General features: G+C 42.1%; 1 long non-coding RNA gene across 1 annotated transcript; it reads left to right on the top strand.

Moving 5' to 3' along the window:
* The first annotated feature begins 6,560 nt into the window (after positions 1 to 6,560).
* LOC147344336 (uncharacterized) lies at positions 6,561 to 14,321 on the top strand. Its single transcript, XR_015155363.1, has 3 exons — positions 6,561 to 6,650; positions 7,768 to 7,857; positions 14,160 to 14,321. It is a non-coding gene; the product is annotated as an uncharacterized LOC147344336 (long non-coding RNA).
* Positions 14,322 to 14,837: the final 516 nt, after the last annotated feature.

The following is a 14,837-nucleotide window of genomic DNA, read 5'->3' as shown; positions in this document are numbered from 1 at the left end:
TGTGGAAGGAGCTCTGTAGCTGAGGAAGCTGTTGAGAGCAGAGGGCCACCTCTCAGATGGCAGGGCAAGATTTGGAAGAAATATTGCTCCCATGAGCCTTCTGTGGCGGTGGGAAGATGGAGCCTTTTCTTATCTCCCTCTACTCTCTCTGGATGCTGATGACTATAAGCAGTAACCACATTTCAGATTTCCACTAGGCAAAGGACTGTGCCCAAGACTCCTTGGATAATAAGTGTCAAAGCCTGATTTTAAACTAGGCAATCTGTTTGCAGAGCTATGCACATTACCACTGCAGTCTGGTGATGCTCAGCTACAGTTGATTACAGTTACCGAAGAAAAATGTATCATCTCATACATACTGTTTTAGCTACAAAATGTATCATCTCATACATACTGCTTTAGCTACATGATGCCTTCCTGCTATGCCATAGAAGTCACTGAATATATACCTAACCCTTGATACTTAGGGGTTTCAGAGGATGGGTGTATCGATGTATTTCATGTATTATTGATTCTTGCTTTACTACTTACAGTGTCAGTTCTTCACTGTGGCGTGTGGAATCTACCTTGCTGCTCATGGGTTCTCTAGTTGTGACATGGGTTTGGTTGCTCTCTGGCATGTGGGATCTCAGTTCTCTGACCAGGGATTGAATTTGTATCCCCTGCATTGGAAGGCAGTTCTTAACCACGAGACCAGTGGGAAAGTCCCCTGCGTTATTGATTATTATGTTTTTCTGCATTTTGTATTATTGTAGACTACTCCGTGATGAGGACTTCGGCTTTTGTTCACATCCTTAATCATTTGCTAAGGAAAAGTTCTTACAACTGGATTATCTGAGTCAAAGTGTGTGCATGTAGAGTCACTGCCTACAGATGTGTTAACTCCACTTAGATGTCAATTCCATGTAAAAGCGATCCCTGGAATCCTGCAAATCCTGGGGCCCTGCAGCATTGTTTTTAGATTTAAAAATCTGTAACTGTCATACTTTCATAAAGTTCATACTAATTAATGTTCCCATAAGCAGATGCAAGAATGTATTTCTGCCCACTTTAGATATAATATCATCAATAAGAAGGAAAACCTCTGGCAATTAGAAAAGTGAAAAAAAGTACTTAAAGTTTTAATTTTGCATTTCACTCCATCAAGTATTTTGAAAATTGTATCAGAGCATTCCCATGATTTATCTCCTTTCATCCAGTTGCCTGCATACATAATGGGTCTTTTCTGTACTAATTGGTGATGCTGCTGCTGTCTGATCAGAGAGGATCTGCCATGCCAAGAAATATGACATGGAGTACATGTGCCAATGAATGATTAAGCTAGACAATATCTGGCCTGATAAAACACAGCTGTGTTCTCATATCTGCTTCTTCATTCAATATGTTGCAATGTGTTTCAATTGAAGTAGCATGTAAAAATAATTTGGCCATATGTAGACATGTAGATGGAAAAGGGAAGAATATTTTAGCTTTTCAGATCCTTGTGGTTATTCTTCCTTCATACTATACCAAAACTTTTTAGTATACATGTAAAGAATAGCCTTAGTAAGATAACTAATGAATTAAATTGGATTAAGATTCCCTGGAGAAGGTCACAGTAACCTACTCCAGTATTCTTGCCTGGAGAATCCCAAGGACAGAGAAGCCTGGCGGGGTATGGTCCATAGGGTTGCAAAGTTCTGGACACAACTGAAGTGACTTAGTACACACAAAGTGATTTAACCCATTCAGCATCTTTTGGCTCCCCCTGTGGAAGCTTTGCTGGCCATGAAGCTGGTTCATACCTGGTTTTGGAAGGATGCATGAGAGAGACTGAAGCCTGCTTTGTAGCCCAGGCAACGTGAGGAAGCATCAGCAAGCTGGGCTATTTCCTAGCTCATACGCAAACGTGCCTACAGATGCATTTCTCAACATTAGACCTTACACCGCTTCCAAGGGATAATTTCTGAAGCAATGACTTCTCGCTGTTAACAGTCGACTAATGAGTAGGAGATTAAAACTTCTCAGTATGATTGTGGCTAGGTAGAGCAATGTAAAGGCAACTAATTAACAACCAGTCGTTTAATGTACTAATTAGTCTAGCCAGGCAAGAGTAGTTTATCTAGAATATGTGGAAGGCTCTGAATCCTCCAAATTTCATGTTTCACCATGCTGATAAATAATTGAAACCCACAGCTTTCATTTGTCCTATTCATCCCTCTTCTTTGATGGCACTCAGCTTTGAAGTATCATTCCTAATAGGAAAAAGCTGTTTATCTACTTTTTTTAATAGCCGCATGAATATTTCTTCCCTGTTATTCTTTGCTAGCACTTGCCAGTTCTTAACATTTCAAGTTTTTACTCCTGAGTCATACTTTGTCTAGCTCTTCCTTCCTTGGCTTTGGTTACCATAATCATATAGGCTATACTAGAGTTTCTTAGGACTAGTAATGAATCATTTATACATTTTTATTTATTTATTTATTTTAGGCTGTGCTGGCTCTTCGTGGCTGTGACGGGCTTCCTCTGGTTGTGGCAAGTGGGGACAGCTGTGTAGTTGCGGTTTCTCATGGTGGTGGCTTCCCTTGCTGCTAGAGTGCAGGCTCAGTAGTGTGACACAGAGGCCAGCTACCCCAAGGCATGTGGAATCTTCCCAGGCCAGGGACTGTCCCTTACATTTGCAGATGGATTCTTAACCACTGGACTGCCAGGGAAGTCCTAATAATAAATCTTGAGTGCAATACTATCTAACTGTGCCTGAAGCTCACCAAGGGAAGCTTGATATGAAATGAAAAGCTTTGGACCTCACCTCTCCCCATTATTCTCCTCCCTAACCCAATGATTCCAGTTCAGAAATTCTGAGCCCAGAATCTGTATTTTAAATAGTTTTCCCCACTCTCACCATTCCCCATGATTCAGAGGTAGGTGACATCACTTGGAAAAATGCTACCTGGGTGGACAACTCCCATGTTTGATTATTTTTCCTAGTTGAGAAGTAAACATCTAGGAAAAAGTTAAGATAGCATCTCTTTCAATCTGAAGCACCTACTTGGGTCTCTGATCTTCTACCCTGTCTGAACTGTGAACAAGTTGAGAAAGAAAAATAGGGCATAGCAGTTAGGGGCTGAAATCTCTTCACTACTGATAAAGGCTCATTTCTAAGATAAAGTTCAGTTTGAGAGTCAACGAGGTCATAGACTGACTCCCAAAATGTGGCAGCATCTTTATTTTTGCTCCTTGGAAGAAAAGCTATGACAAACCTAGACAGCATATTCAAACAGAGATATCACTTTGCCGACAAAGGTCTGTATAGTCAAAGCTATGGTTTTTCCAAGAGTCATGTATGGGTGTGAGAGTTGGACCATAAAGAAAGCTGAGCACTGAAGAACTGATGCTTTCAAAACTGTGCTGTTGAAGAAGACTCTTAACAGTCCCTTGGACATCAAGGAGATCAAACCAGTCAATCCTAAAGGAAATCAACCCTGAATATTCATTGGAAGGACTGTTGCTGAAGCTGAAGCTCCAATACTTTGGCCACCTGATGTGAAGAACTGACTCACTGGAGAAACCCCTGATTTTGGAAAATGTTGAGGCCAGAAGGAGAAGGGGGTGACAGAGGATAAGATGGTTGGATGGCATCACCAACTCAATGGACCTGAGTTTGAGCAAACTCTGGGATATAGTGAAGGACAAGGAAGCTTGGCGTGCTGCAGTCCATGGGGTCACAGAGTCGGAGGTGACTTAGTGACAATAACAACTCTATGAGGCATAGAGGAAAGGAAAAGAACAGTTTTCTGTGCAGAGAAGACAAGCTTGGAGGAGAATTTCTTAGTTTATGCTTCCTAATTTTATTAATCTGATAAGTGACTTTACAGTAAGTCCCCTCATATGAATAAGTTCTGTTCTGAGAGCCCATTTGTAAGTCCAATTTGTTTGTGAGTCCAGTGAAGTTAGCCCAGGTACCCAACTAACAAATCACCTATATAGTATTGTTCAGTAACAGGTTTATAACACTTTCCACACAAATAATACATTAAAGAAAACTTTTAAAATCTTACAGCATAGTACCTTGAAAAGTACAGGGTTAAGTATGACAGCTGTCATGCAGGGACTGGTTTTGGGTGAACAGACAAGTATAATTACTGACTGGAGGAGCAAGAGACTCTGGGAGATGGTAGAGTAATACTGAACTCTATATAGCACAGCACAGTAAAGTACCCTAAAGCACAACCACTTGTAGAGAATGCATGCATGTGACAATGATTGCCAGACACATGAGCTAATTTATGTGATTGGACATGAGAACATATGTTCGCATCTCTGAAAGTTCACAGCTTGAAGGTTCATATGTCAGGGACTCACTTTACTTTTCTAGGGTGGGGGCCGGAGGAATGGATGTAAAGGTGGAGCCATGGGTGTCCCCTTTACTTCTCAGAAAATAGCAAGAATAGAGGAAGCAGTGTTTCTCACCTCTATGTCCACCTCTCAGTACTGGCCCCAAATCAAAAGGTTTAATAGCCTACTGAGTTCACTGGTCTTTGGAGAACCAGATCCTCTGGTGGGAATGCCAGTTGGTGCAACTTTCATGAACTGCAACATCACCAAATATTGCAAAGTTACAAATGCATGTATCTTTTGCATTAGCAATTCCCCTTCTAAAAACATCCTATAGGTATGCTTAGAAGTGTGCACTGGTGAATGTAGAGGGGCAGTAATAGCAACATTGCTATTAATAGGAAAAGATTGGATTTCCATCCGGAGAAGACTGTTAAATAAGCCATCATATGCCTATATAATGGAATACTATGAGGCCATACAAAATTTGAGTGCTCCTATTACTTTGACATAGGACAATCTTCAAGATTTGTTTTTTGATGAAAAAAAGCCAGATGTTAATTATTTATATAATATGAGGTCATTGATGTAAACCAAAAAGGAGGGAATAAATGAGAATTTTCTTGGTTTCTATGCTGTAGAGTATCTTTAGAAGCATAGACAAGAAAAGGGAGAGGAAACAGGAGTGGTTGGGTAGGAGAGTAGGGAAGTTTTTAAATCATACATCATTTTATCCATTTTGACATTTTAACCATATGAATGTTTTCCTATTCAGAAAGTTAGATTGTAACAACAGCAAAGCCAGCCTTCTTACTGACTAGTCTCATCTAAGTCATCATCTTTGTAACTAACTCTGATATTTCAAATTCTGTCCTATGGACAATCCCAGAGAATTTATGTCTCTCCAAAACTCTGGCAACATTTACCCAGATTGGGCCCCTTTCTAATCCATTTCTCACCATCTTTCTAGGTGTATGTCCTTAATATTTGCAGTGATGCTGAGCTTCTGGCAAACCTGTCTCTGCTGGTCCTCTGACTCCTCCCACCTCTGTCTGCAGACTACCCAGGGGCTTTGGTTCTTGCCCACGTGGATGCGTCTTTCCTACCTCTCTTTCTCTCTCTTTTAAAAATTGAACTATAGATGATTTACAGTTTTGTGTTAGTTCCTGGCATACAGCAAAGTTAGTCAAATATACACAAATGTATGTTCTTTTTCAGATTCTTTCCCATTATAGGTTATTACAAGATAATGAATATAGCTCCCTGTGCTATATAGTAGCAGATGGTAAAGAATCTGCCTGCAGTGTGGGAGACCCGAATTTGATCACTGGGTCAGGAAGGTCCCCTGGAGAAGGAAATGACAACCCACTTTAGTATTCTCGTCTGGAGAATTCCATGAACAGAGGAGCTTTTGTTTGTTTTATATGGAATAGTTTTTAATCTGTTAATCCCAAACTCCTAATGTATCCTCCCTCCTTTTCCCTTTCGTTAACCATAAATTTGTTTTCTGTCTCTGAGTCTGTTTCTTTTATGTAAATATGTTCATTTGTGCTATATTTTCGATCACATATATAAGTGATATCATATAATATTTGCCTTTCTCTGCCTGACTGACTTTACTTAGTATGGTTATCTCTAGGTCCATCCATGATGCTGCAAATGGCAGTTTATCATTCTTTTTCCTGGTTGAGTAGTATTCCATCGTATGTATGTATGTGGGCTCCCCTGATAGCTCAGTTGGTAAAGAGTCTGCCTGCAATGCAGGAGACCCCGGTTTGATTCCTGAGTCAGGAAGATCCGCTGGAGAAGGGATAGGCTACCCACTCCAGTTCTTGTGCTTCCCTGGTGGCTCAGCTGATAAAGAATCCGCCTGCAATGAGGGAAACCTGGGTTCGATCCCTGGGTTGGGAAGATACCCTGGAGAAGGGAAAGGCTACCCACTCCAGTATTCTGGCCCGGAGAATTCCATGGACTGTATAGTCCATGGGGTTGCAAAGAGTCAGACATGACTGAGCAACTTGCACTTTCACATTCATTTGTATATATATGTATATATACATTGTGTGTATGTATATATACATATATATACACCCTTGTGTTTATGTGTGTATATATATCTATATGTATGTATATACATACATATATGTATGTGTATATATACACACACACACACATATATATCTTGTTAATGTATAATTATTTCCTTCTGAACAAATAACTTTCTTCTATTTTTATTTTGTTTTTATTTTTTATAGAACAAAATGCAATTATTAGTGAACACAAGCTCTATGATGTTGTGTTGGCCTCTGCCACACATCAACATGAATCTGTCACAGGTATGCATGTGTCCTCTCCCTCCTGAACCCCCCTCCCATCCCCGTCCCTCTAGGTTGTCACAAAGCACTAGGCTGAGTTCCCTGTTTTACCCAGCAAGTCTTCCTGGCATTCTGTTTTGCATATGGTAATGTGTATGTTTCCATGCTATTCTCTCAATTCATCCCACTCTCTCCTTCCCCCGCTGTGTCCATAAGTGTTCTCTATGTCTGTGTACTAAATAAATTTTAATTAAGGTGGTCATACACTTTCTTATGTAAATTGGGATATTTTTGAGAATGAAAGGGGGTACGGACTGGATGGAGCATGAAGATCCTCTGTATAAATCACAGCACTCTCAAGAAAGCTGAGACGTGTGATGACCATGAAGATCCTCTGTATAAATCACAGCACTCTCAAGAAAGCTGAGACGTGTGATGACCCTAGCTTTCAGATACTGTCTTTCAGAGACTCTTAATCACAAGGGACAGCTGACTTGGCCTTCCCATCACCCTTGATGTCTGCAGACCCAGCTTTGTTCCTCTCAAGTCTCCAACCTGCTTCTAACCTGGCCAGCCTACCCTGCTCTGAGCTGCCACTTGGTGGAGGCATCATGGCAGGTCTGCTGGCTCTCAGTTGGTACAATGCACTAGAAATGCTTTCACAAGCAAAGTTTCATAGAATCTAATGTTTCCAACCCTAAAAAATTATTTCATCCACTTGAAAACAGTCTTTACAAAAATAGAAATGTCAAAGAGAAGAGGTTAGGTATCTGATAGCCTAATACATTTTACAAATGGACGTTTTTGTTTTTATTTGCAGCATTTCATGAGATTGTTTCAACCACCATGGAAGTCATATCACCTTTACTGAGGCTGATATGAGTCTCTGCTTGGGTGACTCAGCTAAATATCAATACATCAGGCTTTAGAGCTCCATGCTCCCTTCTTTCCTCCTTTCTAATATTGTAGCAAACAGTAGGAGGGGAAGAAAGTGTGGTTTCTGTGCTCTCAGAGCTGTGGGGTAAAAGAGGGCCCTCCAGCTTGACCTCGCCTTTTGGGTTTGCTGGTCTGATCCCACACCTGGCCATTCTGCTCCAGTCCGCCACTGATGTCTGAATCTGTATCTAATCTTTTCCAGCGCTACCTGGATCTCATCTCCTTTCCTTGCTGCCTTCACTTCCCCTTGAGGACTAAGGACTGAAGATCCCCTGAAACTCTGCTGTAGCCAGTAAGTGACCCCTAGACTGAGAAGTCTCTTCCCACATATCTCGCTTGGAGGGACCCAGGCTGGTCTGTTGGCCCCCAACTTAGCATTTCCTCAGCTCTGGGAACCAGGAAGAGTCAGGAGAAGAAACTTGATCTTCAATTTGCCCAGCTCTCTTACTCCATCCTCCTCGCTGTATTGAGGCTCCTGCTGCTGTAGTGCTAGCCTGCCCGGTGATGTCTTAGGTCTCAAATAGCGAGCTAGGTAAGAGGTCATCTGTCAAAGATGTGTCAGCAGTTCCTTCCTCTCTGGTATTTTGTGGTTCAGAACACATGTCTGATCATGCTCACCTATCCTCTCCTTCTACACATGTGCCACGGGACCCCGAGGGATCACGCCCACAGCTTAGGTTCTCTCGGAGTAAGATAGAGTGGCAGTTCAGTTTCCAGAAGGTTTATCAGGGAGTCCTCTCAGGATCACTGCTCATGGGAGCAAAGAAAGAAAGCCTGACTGGGTGGAGGGAGAAGTAGTGCTGTGATGCAGGCTCAGTGGCTCTAGCTGGTATGTGGGAAGCTAGGGATGGTGCGTTAGAATTTCCCTGAGTTGGGGCAAGAGAGCGAAGCCTTTATTCTGCCCTGCAGCTACCAGCGGCATTCCAGGTAGCTCAGTGGTAAAGAATCTGCCTGCCGATGCAGGGGCCGCAGGTTCGATCCCTGGGTCGGGAAGATCCCCTGGAGGAGGAAATGGCAGCCCACTCCGGTATTCTTGCTTGGAGAATCCCATGGACCGAGGAGCCCGGTGGATTACAGGACATGGGGTCACAAAGAGACTGAGATGAGACTGAGCTTCAGCTATCAGGTGTCAGATGGGAACTACCCTGCAGAGGGGTAGCCTGGGCAAGGTGATCCTCTAGCTGAGGGCTGTCTGCCAGCACCAGTCCCAGTGTCGGGAAGGGTGGGTCTTGCAGTCCTGGAAGAGTCTGGGTGACCACAGTGTCCACTACTGGTTGACTTTTTCTTACTTTTCCTATGCCATTATCTTCCTTCTGCTCCAGGGTAACTGTCCTAGGTAGGAAGTTATAATATTCTCTACATCATGGAAGAAAGTCTGCTTTAATATGCCAGGACTAGCTCTTGATATGTTAAGTGGGAGCTAAAAGAATTAAGAAAATTGTTTCATTCTCAAAAATGTCTGGCTTATAACCAATTATCTCACAAGAAAATGTTATTTTGAATTTAAGAAGCCTTAATTATAACCCTTTCTTTTTCTTTGTAGCTCTTCTGTAATAATCCTAATATCCCCAAAGCATCTGGTTAGATAATTTGGGCTAACTTAGGGAGAAGATAACTATGTACATAGAAAAGCCCAAGAGAAAAACCACTGAATATACACTTTAAAAATTTGTGATCTACCTACATATATGTTTTTTTCTCTTTCCCTCCAGCTCAAAGTTACTTGAGGGCTGGGGTCATGTTATTCTTAAGCTTTTTAATTTCTCCAGTGGTATTTAGCACAAGGCTTGGGAGAGACATTACTTTGCCAACAAAGGTCTGTCTAGTCAAGGCCATGGTTTTTCCTGTGGTCATGTATGGATGTGAGAGTTGGACTGTGAAGAAGGCTGAGCACCGAAGAATTGATGCTTTTGAACTGTGGTGTTGGAGAAGACTCTTGAGAGTCCCTTGGACTGCAAGGAGATCCAACCAGTCCATTCTGAAGGAGATCAGCCCTGGGCTTTCTTTGGAAGGACTGATGCTAAAGCTGAAACTCCAGTACTTTGGCCGCCTCATGTGAAGAGTTGACTCATTGGAAAAGACTCTGATGCTGGAAGGGATTGGGGGCAGGAGGAGAAGGGGACGACGGAGGATGAGATGGCTGGATGGCATCACTGACTCGATGGATGTGAGTCTGAGTGAACTCCGGGAGTTGGTGATGGACAGGGAGGCCTGGCGTGCTGTGATTCATGGGGTCGCAAAGAGTCGGACACGACTGAGTGACTGAACTGAACTGAACTGAGGGAAGCAATTGCATATTTTATCATCTTTTTGAAAGTACGCTGGTGATTTAGTATACTGGTGATTTAATAATATGTGTAACAAATTGCCCCCAAACTTAGCAGCTTGACAACAAACATTATGTCACACAACTGTTGACATTAAGGAGCTTGGGAACTGCTTAGCTGATTGATTCTGTCTCCAAAGAAGTTGCAGTCAAGCTGTTGAACAGGTTGGCAGTCACATCAAGGATTGATGGGCACTGGAGCATCTGCTTCCAAACTCACCCATGTGGTTGTTGGCACACCTTGGTTCCTCTCTGTCTGTTGGCCAGAGGCTTCAGTTCCTCTGCCATAGCCCTCTTCATAAGATGGTTTACAATACGACAGTTTGATTCTCTAAGAGCAAAAGGTGGGACAGAGACAGAGTGAGGAGAGAGAGAGACAGAGAGAGAGAGATGGAGAAAGAGAATTCAAGAGGCAAGTCCAAACCTTTTATAACCTACAAAAGTGAGACACCATTGCTTCTGCCATATGCCATTGGTCACAGAGATCACCCTGGTGCTGTGTGAGGAGATTATGCCAGGTTGGAAGTCTCAGGCGGCTGGGATCCCTGGGGTCATCATGGAGGCTGGCTATCACAATTGGCATAAATACTTGATTCTTCATCTGAAGCTTGGCACACTGGAAACACCCTGGGGTTAAGACTCAGATATGGATTGAGAAAAATCTCCCTTCTGCCATTCACTACCTGTGTGACTTTGGGCAAATCACTTGAACTTAGTTCTAGTTTTCCTAGGAGTAACATGGAGATACTAGTGTCTTCTTTGGAGAAGGCAATGGCACCCCACTCCAGTACTCTTGCCTGGAAAATCCCATGGACGGAGGAGCCTGGTGGGCTGCAGTCCATGGGGTTGCTGAGGGTCGGACATGACTGAGCGATTTCACTTTCCCTTTTCACTTTCATGCATTGAAGAAGGAAATGGCAACCCACTCCAGTGTTCTTGCCTGGAGAATCCCAGGAACGGGGGAGCCTGGTGGGCTGCCGTCTATGGGGTCGCACAGAATCGGACACGACTGAAGTGACTCAGCAGTAGCAGTGTCTTCTTTGGAACAGTGTTGTCAGTAACAGTAGAGGTAAAAATCTGCAGAAGGTCTAGCCCATGAGGAGCTCCAGTGGAAGGGGTATAATAACTGTAGCTGTTGTTAGTAATTATAGAATCAGCATTCTTTCTGCATTTATAACATGTTATCTGCCCCAAGACAATGGTCATTCTTAGGCTCCAACGGGTGTTCCAGGTGTAGCTTTCTGAAACAGTGGAGTGGTCTATCCAATCTAAGAGTTATATCTTCAGGGCTCTTGCATTCCCCCCAGCTTCCCAGAAGGGTGACAGTCCTCCGCAGAAACTGAGGAGACAGTACTTCTGATTCAGGTAACCTCCTTCAGTTTTTCTTGCTCAGTATTGAGGCGAATTAGTTATTGCAGTTTAATTTCTTGAGCTGTGTATGTCTTGGTCCCAAAACAACCCCAGGGGAGGGAGCTGAAGATGTGATTCTAATTTGCTGTAATCACAGTTGATATTATCATTGTTTTGAAGCATTTGTGTTTTCCTTGATGAAATGTCAAACACACAAGGCAAATTATATTCTGAATTCTAGATTAACTATTTAAAAATACATGAATAGCCTGAAAATAATTACCTTTTTAAAGCTATCTGGAACTCATGTAGCTCCTAATAGTGCCAACTGGCTTGCAGATGCCATCAACTAAAATAAAGGGGAAATTTCATTCTTAAATTAGTTAAATATGCTGAAAATTCTTAGTATGGGAAACAGATTTAGGTATTGCTTATCTCTGTTGGGGCAGGGTGTATGTTTTGCTTTAGTTCTACTCAGATTGTTCTAACTTTGGGCAACTGTTCTTTGTTCTTAAATTAAAATTCTAACCTTTATTATAAGTAATAGATTTTGTCAGGGGCTTCTCTGCATATTGTCCAAACATGTCTCTTTGGAAGAAAGCAGATATGAAAAACACTTAAGCTTGCCAGATGGATGATTTAGTAGTATGTGTATGTATGTATGTATGTGTATATATATATATATATATATACACATATATACATACACACACACACATAAATAATCCAAGGATTCTTGGTTTCCTAAAGGTTTTACTTCAGTACGAATTCCTAAGTACTTCTCAAATATCATTTGATTTTTATACATCTTTCCAGGGATACATCTACCCTGTACAGAAAGCTCTCATTATATGATGAAATTAGCATGTATCTGACTAACTTCTTGCATGTGTAACATGTGCACAGAACAAGGACGTTTTGAAGCCTACAATATAATTCTAAATGGAAATGTGCTACGGAAATTAGCTCACGTCAGGCATCTTTTGATGCGAAGCTGAAGTTTAGAAGGCGCTGCAGGAGAGCTGATAAATAATTTATTTTTCCTTCAACTCTTTATGCAATTTTTTTTCCCTTCAGTTAATTCTCCTCCAAAAGTGTCTTTAGTTAAGAACTTAAAAGAATTCTCTTTCTTTTATTCAGACTCATAAATATTTCCTTTTCTATTATCACTGGTAGTTGAAACATGTTTAAGTAAAGTTTTCCCCTAAAGGTATGTTGTTTTATCTTTGTTCATAGAATGAAATGAAATTAAGATCTATTGCATTTTGAAATTCATGATTCAAGTTCAGTTATTAAAATGAATATGACACTGTTTTTAGAGAAATCATTTTAGTTTTTTGAAACTAGGGCATTCAAATATCAGCATGGAAGCAGAATTTAGAAGCTAAATCTTTGTTTTTTTGAAGTTTTTTTTTGTATTTACATATTTTAGAAGGTCTTTTTTTATTAAAATACTACATGTTTATTAAAGAAAATTTGGAAAATACAAAATCATGAAAAATAAATGCATATCCAGATCATCCTGTTTCTCAAAGATGAACACATGGATATTTCCAAGTATTTCCTTCTTTTCCACATTTGTAGAAATATTTACTTGGGTTTCTGAATGTGAAGCCCACTGAGGGGGTATCTTTTCCAGAGAAATCTCATGCCTAATGATAAGGCTTCTCTTATAACAACACAAGAAGCATTTTAACTATTAGGCTTTATCCAGGTATTATTGTAACTGAACACACTAGCTTTCCACACTTTTTACCAGACTTATTACTGTTGCTGGTAGAATCCAGTATGACTTACTTAGGGGAAACTTCTCCTCAGGACTCATGTGACAAGTTGGTTATTCTGCTTATTGGGAATTGCACCAGCCAGTGGGCCAGGTCATTTATACCCTGACTGGTAACATTATTCCTAACTATTTTAATTTGGATTTAACTCTTGATCACCTGCCTGTTTGTTAAGTTGTTTCAGTCATGTCCGACTCTTTGTGACCCTATGGATTGTAGTTCACCAGGCTCCTCTATCCATGTGATTCCAGGCAAGAATACTGGAGTGGGTTGCCATTTCCTCCTCCAGGGGATCTTCCCAACCCAGGGATCAAACCCACGTCTCTTATGTCTCCTGACTTGGCAGGTGGGTTCTTTCCCACTAGCACCATTGGGAAGCCATGTATGTTTACATATATAATTTTTGGGGGGTTGTGTGACATTGTTCTCTGAACACAGAATGTGGGAAAGAAAACAATTCTTTGGAAGCTGCTCAGGGTCTCCCTTTGGGTTACTCTGAAGCTGTATGTGCATATGAGTGTTGGAGTAGAGTAGCAGAGTGAGGGGGCAGGGGGTTGGGTCTTTTGAATGATTGGGGTCAGCAGGAGAGGAAGCACCCACCTCTGAGTGTAGGATAGCAGACTTGACTTAAATTGCATCTCTTTCCTTGTACATATGGAGCTTGTATTGAGTTGTGCCTGGGAAAATGTGCCTGAGTTGGGATTTCAATTTGATACGAGCTTCCTCCGAGGAATGCGGGCTTCCCTGATAGCTCAGAGGGTAAAGCATCTGCCTGCAATGCGGGAGACCTGGGTTCGATCCCTGGGTTGGGAAGATCCCCTGGAGAAGGGAATGGCCACCCACTCCAGTATTCTTGCCTGGAGAACGTCATGGATGGAGGAGCCTGGTAGGTCGCAAACAGTCTGACACGATTGAGCGACTTCACTTTCTTTCTTTCCTCTGAGGAACAGATATTTATAGAAATCCGTCTTTTTCCTCCTCCTTCTCATTTCTCTTTCCTGCATGGGTATTGGAGATGGTCACTGAGAAGACAGGACCTCTGGTTGTACTGTGAGTTGAACCCAGGCAGTTGGAGGCTCCTCGCCTTATTCCCTGACCTTGGAATCTAAGTTCCACCCACCGTTCTTGTTCTAGGAGCTGCTTCAGGGACACAGCCTTGAGACAATAGGTATTGTTGAGACCATCTGGATGACATATATGACTAAATCCACTGAAAGCCTCTGTATAAACTTTGAAGATTTGGCCAATGGGGATGGAGATCCACTCATCTCTCAGTGGCCCAGGACAAGCCTAATAAGTAAGTTCCCTTGCTTATTAAACTTGCCACGTACCAATCTAGAGTGTTCTGTCCCTGGTGGCTCAGACGATAAAGTGTCTGCCTGCAATGCGGGAGACCCGGCTTTGATCCCTGGGTTGGGAAGATCCCCTGGAGAAGGCAGTGGCACCCCACTCCAGTACTCTGGCGTGGAAAATCCCATGGACGGAGGAACCTGATAGGCTACAGTCCATGGGGTCGCAAAGAGTCTTCACTTTCACTTTCATTTTTGTCTCTCCTTGTTCTCTGCGTACAAGAGCATTTGTGACCCAACAGCAGGTAGTGTTGGGGAGCAAAATTTGCCACCCCAAATGTCTCTTTGGCATGGGGATTCTTTTGAGCGGGAAAACAATCAAGAAACAAAAGACTCAGGAAGCTTTTCTTTTCAAGCATCCCCAACCCCCACCCCCAGCTGGCTAAAGAATTTAGATAAAGGAGCTGCTTCCAGAATAGAGCTATCACCAGAGATACCTGCAAAGACTCTGTGGGTTGAAACT

Source organism: Bos grunniens, chromosome 26, assembly GCF_055505025.1.
Source record: "Bos grunniens cultivar Pamir isolate PY7600 chromosome 26, Bosgru_T2T1.0, whole genome shotgun sequence".
Classification (NCBI taxonomy): Eukaryota; Metazoa; Chordata; class Mammalia; order Artiodactyla; family Bovidae; genus Bos; species Bos grunniens.
This window is presented reverse-complemented; position numbering and strand designations above follow the sequence as displayed.